This window comes from Crinia signifera, chromosome 4, assembly GCF_055691185.1.
Source record: "Crinia signifera chromosome 4, ASM5569118v1, whole genome shotgun sequence".
NCBI lineage: Eukaryota > Metazoa > Chordata > Amphibia > Anura > Myobatrachidae > Crinia > Crinia signifera.
Genome location: NC_139220.1, coordinates 245,964,870 through 245,977,638, shown reverse-complemented (window position 1 = coordinate 245,977,638; position 12,769 = coordinate 245,964,870). Strand labels below are relative to the sequence as shown.

At 39.4% G+C, this 12,769-nt stretch overlaps 1 long non-coding RNA gene across 1 annotated transcript; it reads right to left on the bottom strand.

Annotated features, from left to right (window-relative positions):
• Positions 1–1,120: 1,120 nt before the first annotated feature.
• Positions 1,121–9,991, bottom strand: LOC146072562 (uncharacterized). Its single transcript, XR_014473186.1, has 4 exons — positions 9,472–9,991; positions 8,142–8,193; positions 7,324–7,410; positions 1,121–1,753 (listed from the first exon to the last, which is right to left on the bottom strand). It is a non-coding gene; the product is annotated as an uncharacterized LOC146072562 (long non-coding RNA).
• Positions 9,992–12,769: the final 2,778 nt, after the last annotated feature.

Sequence of the window (12,769 nt, the reverse complement as noted above, 5' to 3'; positions counted from 1 at the left end):
AAGGGTTACAACATTTTCTCTAAAAGCCTTAATGTTCATCAGTCCACATTAAGACAAATTGTCTATAAATGGAGAAAGTTCAGCACTTTCTCTATGACTTATTTCAAACGTGATGTTTATTTGGTCAATGCCGTTTCGGGCCTTGGCCCATGTGTCCTGATGTCATTCTAAGCCACTACCCATTTAAAAATGGGGCGTGGCCTTCTGGGAGCTAGGCCATGCCCATTTTTTGAATGGTTGTGGCTCTTTGTCTTAACATAATTTTTTTTTTTGTCTCTTTGTCTCATATGGGTTGGCCACCCCTGGTGTAGAGGGCATCCTGGTTTAGAGCTGCTTTGCTGCCTCAGGGCCTGGAAGGATTGCTATCATCAACAGAAAAATGAATTACCAAGTTTATCAAGACATTTTGCAGGATGACTTAAGTCTATCTGTCCACCAATTGAAGCTCAACAGACGATGAGTGATGCAACATGACAATGACCCAAAGCATAGAAGTAGATCAACAACAGAATGGCTTCAACAGAAAAAAATATGCCTTCTGGAGTGGCCCAGTAAGAGTCCTGATCTCAAACTGATTGAGATGATGTGGCAAGAGAGCAATTCACAGCAGACATCCCAAGAATATTGCTGAACTGAAACAGTTTTGTAAAGGGGAATGGCCAATATTACTCCTGACCGTTGTGCAAGTCTGATATGCAACTATAGGAAACATTTGGTTGAGGCTATTGCTGCCAAAAGAGGGTCAACCAGTTATTAAATCCAAGGGTTCACATACTTTGTCCACCTTGCACTGTGAATGTTTACATGATGTGTTCTATAAAAACAAGAGAACATATAATTGTTTGTGTGGTATTTGTTTAAGCATACAGTGGGCCAAATGTAATAGGGTGAGAGTTTCAGAACGTGAGAGATTTTGGGAGAGTTTTCCCCATCTTTTTAAAGCAGCAATCAATTACACTGCAAAACCAGGTTAATTTTGCCATGTAATTGATTGCTGCTTTAAAATAACATGGGAAAACTCTCCCAAAATCTCTCACTTTCTGAAACTCTCACCCGATTACATTTGGCACACTGTGTTTGTTTATTGTTGTGACACATTTATGACCAATTTTTGCAGAAATCCAGGTACAGTCATTCCAAAGGGTTCACATACGTTTTCTTGCAACTGTATATCACTAGTAAGTCCGCTCGAAGCAAATGCTTCGAAAGCTAGTCTGCTACCTTATGATTGCCTCTGTATTTGTGCATGTGTGAGAGAGAGAAAGAGATGTAGTTTCACTCACTGCTAACAGATGGCAGTGTTTTGGAAAAACACAAACGAGCAATAGACATATACTGTATATAGATGATAATGAGGTTCATTCATTGGAAGAACTACTTTTAATGAGAGGTGAAGTAAAAAAAGGTGACGTACTCAGTGTTCTCACGGTACTTTGAAATATTCTTCAGGGATTAGCATAATGCAAAACAGGCATACAAAGCATTCTAGGCAAATGGCCATGAAAGATACCATATCAGTCCCACTTGCAGTTCTACTGAGAAACCAGAAGTACTAAAATAAGAAAATGTCATAGCAGCATTGTCCATGATGTGCATGTACTATAGCTGGAAATCAGTCTATAGATACAACTTCTTTTCTGGCCAAGTGCAGCCATATATTGGCCAATCAGAGATGATGGTAGAGCAAAATATCTGTCTCAAGCACACAATAATGGTGGTGCAGAGAGGAACACTCCCAATTCTGACAAAATACCTGCAATTAAGTATAAAAATGGAAATTAAATAAAAGTCAAGAAAGGTTAAAAAAAGAATGCAAAGAGAGTAATATCTGGGGGCTGAAATAGTCCCAAAGGAAAAGGGAAAAAGCTCTTGGGGTGTGTGTGTGTGGGGGGGGGGGGGGGGGGACACAAACAGCTAGGTAGAGGAGGAGCTTACAGAAAAGATATATGGAGGGAAAAAATTTGGTAGAGAAAACGGAGTAGGGTAAAATAATGGAAGGGTGGGAGGAGAAGGGAAATTAAAAAAAAAAGTATTGGGGTTTGTTACACAAATGCAAATAACATGCAACTTTTCATGAGATTTCTCACATGGAAGCATATGATTTTGAGATCAATCAGAATAATAGTTTCATTATGTGAGTTGCACAGTGTGGAAGAAAGTCACCCACATTTATGCATCACACACCCTATTAAAATCCCTATGATCCATTTGTGCTTTGATAGGTAGTGACTAAGGAGTCTTGGGAAGGAGTACAGAAGTTTCAGTGTGAGAGAGTGATTTGTTTGATGAGTGTCAGTACCAGCATGGCTTCAAGGAGACAGCAGAGGAGGAGGAGGTTGTACTGGGGAGCAGAAGCACCAAAAGAGGGGGGAGCGGGTACTAATTTCATGTTCCTATGTCTGATGGAAAGGCCCAGTGGGTCTCCCAGTTACATTAAAGTAGCAGCTCCTGGTCCAGAGCATTTGGGCTAATGGATACTCAACCTGTACTAACAATAAAAAATGGTCACAAAGGGTGAGAAAGCCCAAAACAGCAAAGGAGTTAAAGACCCAGTGAATCTTACTGCTATCTGCATTTCTTCCTGTCCAACTCTTCTATGAGAAGCTAGGACAGTGGTTCCCAAAATATTCCTGAAGGCCCCGCAACAGTCTATGTTTTAAGCAGAGGCAGAACTCTGGGAGGCAATGGAGTCATCTGCTGCCGGGCTCCTGCTCCCAAGGGTTACCTCTCCTCCCCTGCAAGTTTGAATCAATTAATTGAAAGCTGTTGATATCACTTCTGTGGCTGACTCCCCCTCCCAGCAGGACCATAGAAGTTACAGTTTCTTTATTTTAAACATAATATACATAACATACATACACATGCACACTTTCATTTATATAAGGTGGTGTGTGTGTGTGTGTGTGTGTGTGTGTTGGGCAACTGGGGCAAACTTACGCCACTGGTTTTAAGGCTATGCCATGGCTTAAATCAAAATGGCTAAGGTACACTACTTATTAATTTGCCTGTACTGAATCATGATATCCCTAAACGTGTAATGGTTCAGTTTGAGAAAGATGAATCTGATTGGTTCAACTTTTGGCCATTGCTAGACAGCACTTCCCTTAAAAAAAATGTATTCATTTTGACAACGGTCACATTAAACGTGAAAGCTTTGCTATGTTTCTACTGCTTCAGTATTTTACTTATCTTACATATCTGTAGTAGGTATCACAGGAATCAGTTTGCATATTTGCTAATAATAAGAGCAGTATGTTGAAAGTAAATTTGGGACCAGAAATCATGTTTGAGCATTGATATTCATTATAGTTAGCAGATCATATGCTTCCAGCAGCAATGCAACAGTCTCCCTAACCACACAGCAGCACCATCTACTGGCTGTCTAAAATAACTAATGTGAAAGAAATCTAAGCAACACATACATTAGCTACAGCATCATACTGCAGTAATTAACCTGCAGGGCGATGTTATTCCCTGCATGTAGGAACATTAATAAATGTATTTGTAAAATCTTATTACTAATAAAGAGAACCCCTTACATTTTTAATGGTACTTGTGGAGTATCACGGCTCCAACAACCTTGATCGTATGCTGATCGTATGATAAAAAATCGCATCGCATACGATCAAATCGCATGCGATGCGATCGCACCCGATTTTGCACTGAAATGCATCAAAATGCATTGAAATGTGTAGTAAACATGTGAAATGCCCCCAAATGCCATTTTTCATAGTGTACCACCCCCACTATCAACGTCAACCCAAAGCGTGGCGAGCGCAGTGAGCGCGCGAGGGGCGGCGGTACGCGTCCTACGACCTTTTCATACCCCACTATCCACGTCGGCGTGGAGTTGAAAATAGAAAGCGTGGCGAGCGCAGCGAGCCACCGAGCCCCGACGCGGATACCTTCACAGCTATACGCGTCCCCTCGCGGGCTTCACAGGTATCCGCGTCCGCTAGCCACGCTTCGGGATCGGTGGCTCGCTGCGCTCGCCACACTTTCTATTCTCAACTCCACGCCGACGTGGATAGTGGGGGTATGAAAAGGTCATAGGACGCGTACCGCCGCCCCTCGCGGGCTCGCTGCGCTCGCCACGCTTCGGGTTGGCGTTGATATTGGGGGTGGTACACAGTGAAAAATGACAGTTGGGGGCCAATTAACATGTTTCATACTAATTTTAATGCATTTGGATGCATTTAAGATCAAAAACGTATGCCATCACATCGCATTGTATGCCATCGTATGGCATCCGATGCGATCGCATACGATTTTTGACCAAAAATGCTGAAAAATCGGTAAAAATCGCATCGCATCGTTTACCATTGTATGCCATCGTATGCCACTACATATGGCATACGATGCCATACGATGGGAGCCGTGATACTCCACAAGTACCTTTTTAATTACATTTCCACAATAAATAATTAGTACAGATGAGCTAATTATAATAAACTGTTTTTAAAAATAAGAATTTGAAAATCCAAATTCTATCATTACATTTTGGGGGGATACGGTCGTTTTATCGAATGACATTAGGTCGAATGTCATTTTGGTCGACCCCACTAGGTCGAATGTGTAAAAAGGTCGACATGGGTTTATGTCGAACTTCCGACTATGTCGACTGCCATTAGGTCGACTGGGGTTAGGTCGAATTGCTCTTTTTGGGTTTTTTTTGGTGCCGACATGTGCCGACAGGCGGTGGTTCATGCCCTACCATCCACTAGGGCGTGGAGGAGGTTATTAAAGCTGTGGCGAGCGAAGCGAGCCACCGTGCCCGAAGCATTGCGAGCGAAGCGAGGGTCCGATTCACTATGTCAACAGTGTCCATGTCGACACTGTTGACATTTCGGCCAAAAAGAGCAATTCGACCTAACCCCAGTCAACCTAATGGCAGTCGACATAGTCGGAAGTTCGACATAAACCCATGTCGACCTTTTTACACATTCGACCTAGTGGGGTCGACCAAATGACATTCGACCTAATGTCATTCGATAAAACGAACCACATCCATTTTGGGGGTTTTGATAGTGGAACATATTCACTATGCCGTAGAGAAAGATAAAGTACTAGCCAATCAGATCCTAATTACTATGTTACATGGGCAAGATGTAATAAGCTTGAAAAGTGATACAGTGGAGAGTGATAAACAACCAGCTCCTACCTGTCATTTTTCAAACACAGCCTGTAACATGACACATAGGAGCTGACTGGCTGGTGGTTTATCACTCCCCAATTATAATTTTTCAAGCTTAGTACACCATGGTGAGAAAATTTACAGGAGCTGATTGGTTGGTACTTTATCTCTCTCCACTTTATCTTTCTTGCTTATTACACAGTGTAGATGTGCGTATCAATCAACTTGGAGACACCTGTGCAGCTTGAAGTAAGTGCGTCTTTATTCATCCTCTGGCAAACACTGCCCGCCAGACCACTGTAACCGGAAGTGAGTCATACCATGAGACTACATCTCCCAAGTTGCACGGCATGCATCTACACACAGTCCAATAAGTGCCCACATTTCTATCCCAAGAACACCTCACAGCAGTACTGGATGTTGGTCTCCCCACTCTATAACCACTGCTCTTTTCCACTACTTTTTCACTGTACAATGGCATGATAAATTACCCTTTGTCTTCTCTTTATACACACGCACAAACACACACTCAGACGTGAGTAGCACCACTTCTGAAGAGTTTTCTTAAGCACACAATTGCCCTATTTAAAAAGCTTTTGACATTCCCATCGAAAGACAGGTGTCATCTTACTCCTAACTGAATAAGCAATGGTAAATTGCTACATATATAAGTACAATTTAGATATAGGGGAACAGAATGACCACTGCTATCCACACTAGTTAATCAAGTAAATTTACTAGATGTGAGGGTTCGGGTATATCCGGATTTACTCAGTTCTTTGAATCCAAAACATGTGACAGCCAATAGCCAATAAGATCCCGCTTTGATAACCGTTTTAATCTGGGAAAAACCAAACCTGCACATCTCTAAAATTTACTAAGAGTGTTCTATTAAATATGGCATGTTCCCATATCAGCCAATCAGCTCTTAACTGCCATGCTACAGACTGTGCTTGAAAAATGAGCAGCTGGTTGCCATAAGAGAGATTAATTCAGTTTATTAACATCTATAAATCAGATGCCCACCTTTAGAACCTCTGTAATTGGAATGAGAATAGGATTTGACAAATCTCTACTTCCAATCAGTGATGTAAAAAGGGACACGGAGTCTAAACATTTACATATTGCTAACATTTGTATTTAGCATTTAGGCACCTCTGTTAGTAAAACAAGTACTGTTTGAATTTGCATAAGTGAGAAACCATGTATTATCATGTGCGATTATTATCTCACGAAAAGAGCTGCCCATTGCGAAGCCAAATGAGAGGGTCTCCACAGGTCCTTTTCACCTCTTATGCCTGGGAGCATCCTGCTGAGGGACTCTCAAGCTGCTCCTCCTCCCTGCATCTGGAAGGGAAAGTCCTGTTGCTAGGGAGGAGAAGGTCGCTGGATCTGGACAGCACACATGGCCCTGATAACAGGGGAGGGGGGTGGCATGGGCAGTGCGGGGTGGCAAGGGATGTGTTATAAAGCTAAAAAACTTCTATATGGTAACTCCTAAAAAAATCTGGCCTTACCCTCTGCATCGAGAAACACAGCAGTCCCGCGTTAATACATTTGAAAATGTGGTAAAAACCCAGAGAACGGGGTTTTAACCACAGTTTTCGTTTGATAAATCCCGACATATGTGAGACGTAAACACGCCTTCCCTTGAAAACACACTCAACCAGGTTTGACTGTAATACATACAAAAGTAAATAGCGCACTTTGAAAGTCTCATTGTGTTGCTTCATGTTTGATTTCATCAATGGGAAGTAGATAAATGGGACAGACCAAGCTACGGTATTGTCAGATGTTTTTTGGATGTTTTAAAAAGGCATTGATGAGAATTTGGAGATAATGGGTGAATATTACTAAGATGGGAGTTCTATTTCAGATGGGATGTTGCTATGGACAACCAATCACATACTATCTATTATTTTTTAGAAGGTGCTAAATAAATAACAAGTAGATTCTGATTGGTTGCCCACAGCAACATCCCATGTGAAATAGAACTCCCTTCTTAGTAAATTTCCCTCAATGTTTCTTGGAGTGAAGGGGGGGGGGGGATGTTTGAATAGCAAAATATATATATATATATATATCGGTGCACCAAAATCTTTTAGGTGCTTAAGGTCTTTAAAGGTCTGCCCATGTTTGTGTATATAGACAGTACTGAAAATTGGAACGACTTTTTAAAAAATTCATACATCACAGTCCGTTTTTCCACAGATCTGTCCTTTTTGCACTGTGCCACTTTTTCCGAATGGTCCAACTATAGACTTGTAGCTAATTAGCTTGGAAAGAAAAGGAAAAGTACACAATTGAGCAAACAAATAACACTTTGTAATATAGTAATAATACTCACGAACATCTAAAACGTTAAAAAACCATCTTGACGATTTTGCCAAGGTCCAAGAAGCACATACTTTATCTGGGTAATCTAATAGTAATCCCAAGAGCGTTTCTTCTTTCTTTGACCCCACATTTGCAGGAAGTGTTTTATACCACATTCATTAGATTGACCATACTTGCTTGATTGTATTGAGAGTCTTGCCTGATAAGTTTGGTATAGATGACAGGCCAATACTGTATGCCTATATGCAGACGACCTGGGAGGAAGCTGGTACCAGTGAACACACTGATTTTTTATGAGATAATATAACTGAAGACTACAATTTATTATCTTTTATTTACTCCAATTTTCTAACATAATGGAAACACTGTCAGATATTACACTAGGATATTATTATAGTTGTGTTGTGTTTAGGGAACTAATTATAACTGAAAACTAATTAATCATGTACTTTATTAAACCAGGAAAATAGAAGATTATTGTAAGTATTGTGTTGCTGAAATATAGCACTCCAGTACTTTTTCATGACTGTCCTACAGTAACATTAGCATCCATGATCCAGGCTTTTACCTTTAGAGGACATGAAGGGTCACGTGATTAATTATTTTTGGCATAACTTTGGACAATAAACGCTTGGGTTGCAAGAGACAAATGTGAAAAGGTCATAATCACCTGGCAATATGTACAGTGCCTGGACAGCAGAGGACAAGTCTAACTTTAAACTCTAATGAACAAATGAAAGAACTGTCAAGACATTGCTTTATAGAAGTTTTATAACAATGTGTAGGTACAGTATCTAAAGTAAAAAAACTAAAGTAAGGATTAGCAGATTAAATATATACAGATTATAATTCAAAGTAAAATAATTATGTACATGGGGTGAAAAAAAAACATTGGCCACAGAATTGAGCACCTCACCAGCACTATTTGCACAGACTCAGGAGATGGGTTAACAAAATTCCCAGGCATTTACTATGCAGCACCTCTCAAAGCTACTGTATGTGTGTTTTGACAACTGGAATTCAAAGAGGTAATAATATAAGCATGAAAACTATCATTGTTTTGCATTTAATATTGTTTGACCTTTATGTCCAGTGGCCTGAAATTGCATTAAATTGGCACGCAGAGCACTTTCATGGCATTAAAGTGGCATGGAATATTTTATATGCAGATAGTGGTTTTTCTAAAACTTGCTAAGTGAGCTCCCACCTCAAGTCATCGCCCACTCCTAAATAAACCATTCTACCAGCAGGGAGCTTAGTAAAACTTTTTTGCTCCAATTCACAATAATACATGGTCCCGGTTATGAAAAGTTTATTTTACTAAATATTTCATTTGATCTGGAATATTGAAGGGTACATCTAATGAGCCCTACATATGTATCATCTCCTTTTTATTTAACCCTCCTTTTTTCTTAATTAATAAACTGCCTGCCTCTTATTATGAAACCTCATTCCATAATCATGCATTTTTCAAAATTAAAGTTCATGTGCCTAGTTTGCCATTTTGTCGAAAATCTTTCTATTAAATGCTATTATTCTGCTTTGTTCAAAACCCTTTATATTGAAGCTCATTGTCATCAGCAGATATGGTCACTTTACTTTCTAGGCCACCAATAATGTCATTAACATAAAGATTAAAGATGACAGCTTTCAATTCTGATCCAGCTGTTACACCACCAAAAACTATGGCCAGTCTGAATATATTTCTCTTATAACTATCATTAATCTTCTGTTTGTCATCCATTTCTCGGTCTGTGCTCTTTTTTTCACCTAGACCTACCACCTTCCCATATACCAGACTCTTATGTGGAACATTACTGTAAGAGTTTGAAAAATGAAATCCTTTGATTGAAATACCAATTTCCTGTTTAAAAACTTTATAGTCCTGGCCAACACTTCATGAAAACATACATAAACTGTAGATACATGAATGGGAAAACACCAAATTTCAGCTCCAAGCAATGCAAATAAACAAAAAAATATATAAAGACCACACTTACCTTGTACTGAGAGGTTCTTTTATGGTGGTATGGTTTATGTTGGTCTGCACACTTTTTTTGAGTGATGTTGCTCTCATCAAGAACCACATGGAAAGAAAAAAAGATACATTACTGTAGTATTTCCATTACAAAAGAGTGAATCTCCACTATATTGTTCATTAGAAGAATAAGTGAATGTGGTTTTATTCATAGGTTCCTCCACCATTCTTCTATAGAGGAAAAGTACAGCATAACATCCTAATATAAGATGTTGCCAAGTATCATACCCCAACTCACAGGTGAATGAACTTAAATATGCCCTTATAGGTATCTTTAAATCTTGGGAAAGAGTCAAGGGAAACCTTGACTCTTCTACAGAACTTTGTTACACGTCAACTCACAGACCAGGCAGAAAATATGGTATCTTTGTATCTTAAGACAGATTTGACTGGCATACCAAACTCAAAGTATAAGGTTTAGATCCAGATATATCAAGGTATCTTTGAAAGTCACTCGGATTCCCAACTCATTTAGATCAATACAACTAAATTTATAGAAAACCAAATGTAAACTATAGGAATATTTTGCAATGTTACATTAAAAAATACATAAAAAAATTATAGGGTGCACTTTATAATCCCATTATGGGAAAATATCTTGAGAAGATGTAAGAAAAATAAATGATGTCAGCAGTCTACTTACGTTACATCACAAGGGTCCCAAGGTCTAACTCCTTGAAGTGGGATGTCAGTTACAGGTTGAAGGCTCCCCTCTGTAACCCTCTGCTACCAATGTGTTTTGATCCCAGGTGGATCTGAAAGAGAACCACCAAATACAAGCAAAGTGTGGTCTTTATAGTTTTTGTTCATATGTATTGTTTAGTGCTGAGATTTGATGTTTTCCCATCCATGTATGTCTATTTGATTCTGAAATGTGCTAAAATGTTTCTTTAGGGTAGTACTGATGGTGTAATGGTTAGCATTACTGCCTCACAGCGCTGAGGTCTGTGGTTTGATTACCACCATGGCTCTAACTGTGCAGAGTTTGTATATTCTCCCCGTACTTGTGTGAGTTTCCTCCGGGTACTCTGGTTTCCTCCCACAATCCAAAAATATACTGGTAGGCTAATTGGCTCCCAACAAATTAACCCTAGAATGTCTTTGTGTGCGTGTACATGTGGAAGGGAATATAGATTGTAAGCTCCACTGGGGCAGGGACTGATGTGAATGTTCAAATGTAAATGTAAAGCGCTGCAGAATATGTGTGCACTATATAAGAAACTGTTAATAAATAAATAAATAAATAAATAATGTGAACAAAGCAGTTTAGCGCACCAGCTGGTGATAAACTTTATTTTTGTTTCCCATCTAGAAACTATGTTTTTACAATATACTTTAGAATTGCATCTCTTTAAATAACTTAATGACAACAGTCAAAAACATAGATTTATACTTTCCTGGTTGAAAATGTGTTCCCTTAGTAAACATTGGTATCGCATTAGTTCCCAACAGTTTTGTGGCAATAATTTGGTAATCCATAAATTTAAGAAAAATTGGTATTATGATTGCCATTTTACAGTAGTTCCTCAATGAGACTTGGGTGGTGCCCTCTTAGTCAAGAGTTGTATATATTTTAGTCTTTGGAATAACTGCACTCCTGCTGTGTTACACAAGTTTTCATAAGCATGGCAGTAATACACAATGTCATTCAGTGTCCTAATTGTAACTTTAATGCTGCAATTCTAAGCACCAACTACTAACATTAATTTCTATGATGTGACAGATAAACAGCAAAATTACACATATAGTTGATGGCATCCCATCAGTGCTCTACACCAGTGGTCCTTTACCATGGTCCTCAAGGCACACAATCAGTCCAGGTTTTATGGCTACCCAGGCTTAAGCACAGGTGACTTAATTTGTACCTGATTATGCCATCTGTAAATAAGGAGGAATAGCCAGAAAACTTGGTGGACTGTTGGTGTTGTGTTGTGTCAGAAGACACTTATCCTTCTGGTGCTATTTAATTTAATCTAATTAATTAATTGTCAATTGAGTATTAATATAAGTAGGGATTTTTGTGGGGATCTAATTAGTGTAAGATCCTCTCAATGGCTCTGCTGCAAGTACTCGATGGGATTAGCCGTCTCAATGGTAAAAAGAACAGTGCTCTTCTGTTGTTGAACTGTTGGTGTGCCTTGAGGACGACGGTTGTTAACCACTGCTCTAAACAACGTAAATATCTATGGTTGCAGTGCAAAGAGTTGGCTAACCAAGGGGGTTACCTAGTATCCCCGAACTGCATGAACCTGCACTGTTCATAGGTTATTCTTAGACATCCACTTTCATGTAATTTTTTTCTAATTTTGAAATACACACAGAAAAAACTTTTCGACAGAGGTAAACCTTTGTTGTTATATTTGGTATTTTTATTTTTGTTAATAAAAGACCCAATAAAGTATTGTTTATTTATTTTCGAATTTCATTGAGGCCCAATAAAATACTGTTACAGATGGAACAGCTCCTAGCGATAGAATCCCCAGCCGCCATCCGTCGGAAGGTGGTGCGTGTGCACAAGATGCTCTCATGCCCCATTCCGACATAGAACTCTGCCGCCATCTGCAGCTCCCCTGATGCCCCCCAGCTCTCCCCGATCCCTCCTCCCTGAAGCAGAGACAAGCAGCGAAATCGCTCCCCGCCGCCATGTTGATGGGGATGCACGTGCATGTGAGATGTTCATGCGTCCCCGTCAGATGGAGCACATCTCTGCCAGCAATAGCCAGCTAAGGGAATCTAGTGATTTCCAGTGCTGGCTGAGAGGCTCTCCATCTTTACTATCTTTACATCTTTACTATCCCGAAAATACGGCTATTCGTATTGATGTGCTATCAATACGAATACGAATTGCCGTATTTTCGGAATAGTAAATGTCAAAAATAAGTGTAATTCTAAATACAAATACACCTATGTTTTACAAATTTCCTTTAGTAAATTTCCCCCTAGATGTTTAAGTAGCATTAGGCTTTGCTAACCTGACAACTGTCACACTTATATTCTTTACTTTACTATGGATTCGAACAACTAGAACATTATTGTGTTACCTAATCCAAGTAATTTATCTGATTTCTATTTTTGGGGTCAGAGACGTAATTTTTTAAGAAGCTAATTGGTAACTGTCACATTGTAGATTTTCTGTGGCCTTTCTCTGAATCAATGTAATTAAAATTTACGAAAGGTTGAATTCTACGGAACGGTGACTTTTTCATCCTTATTATGTGCATCATAGCAGAAACCATACAAGTTCTTGCTGTAATGCAATA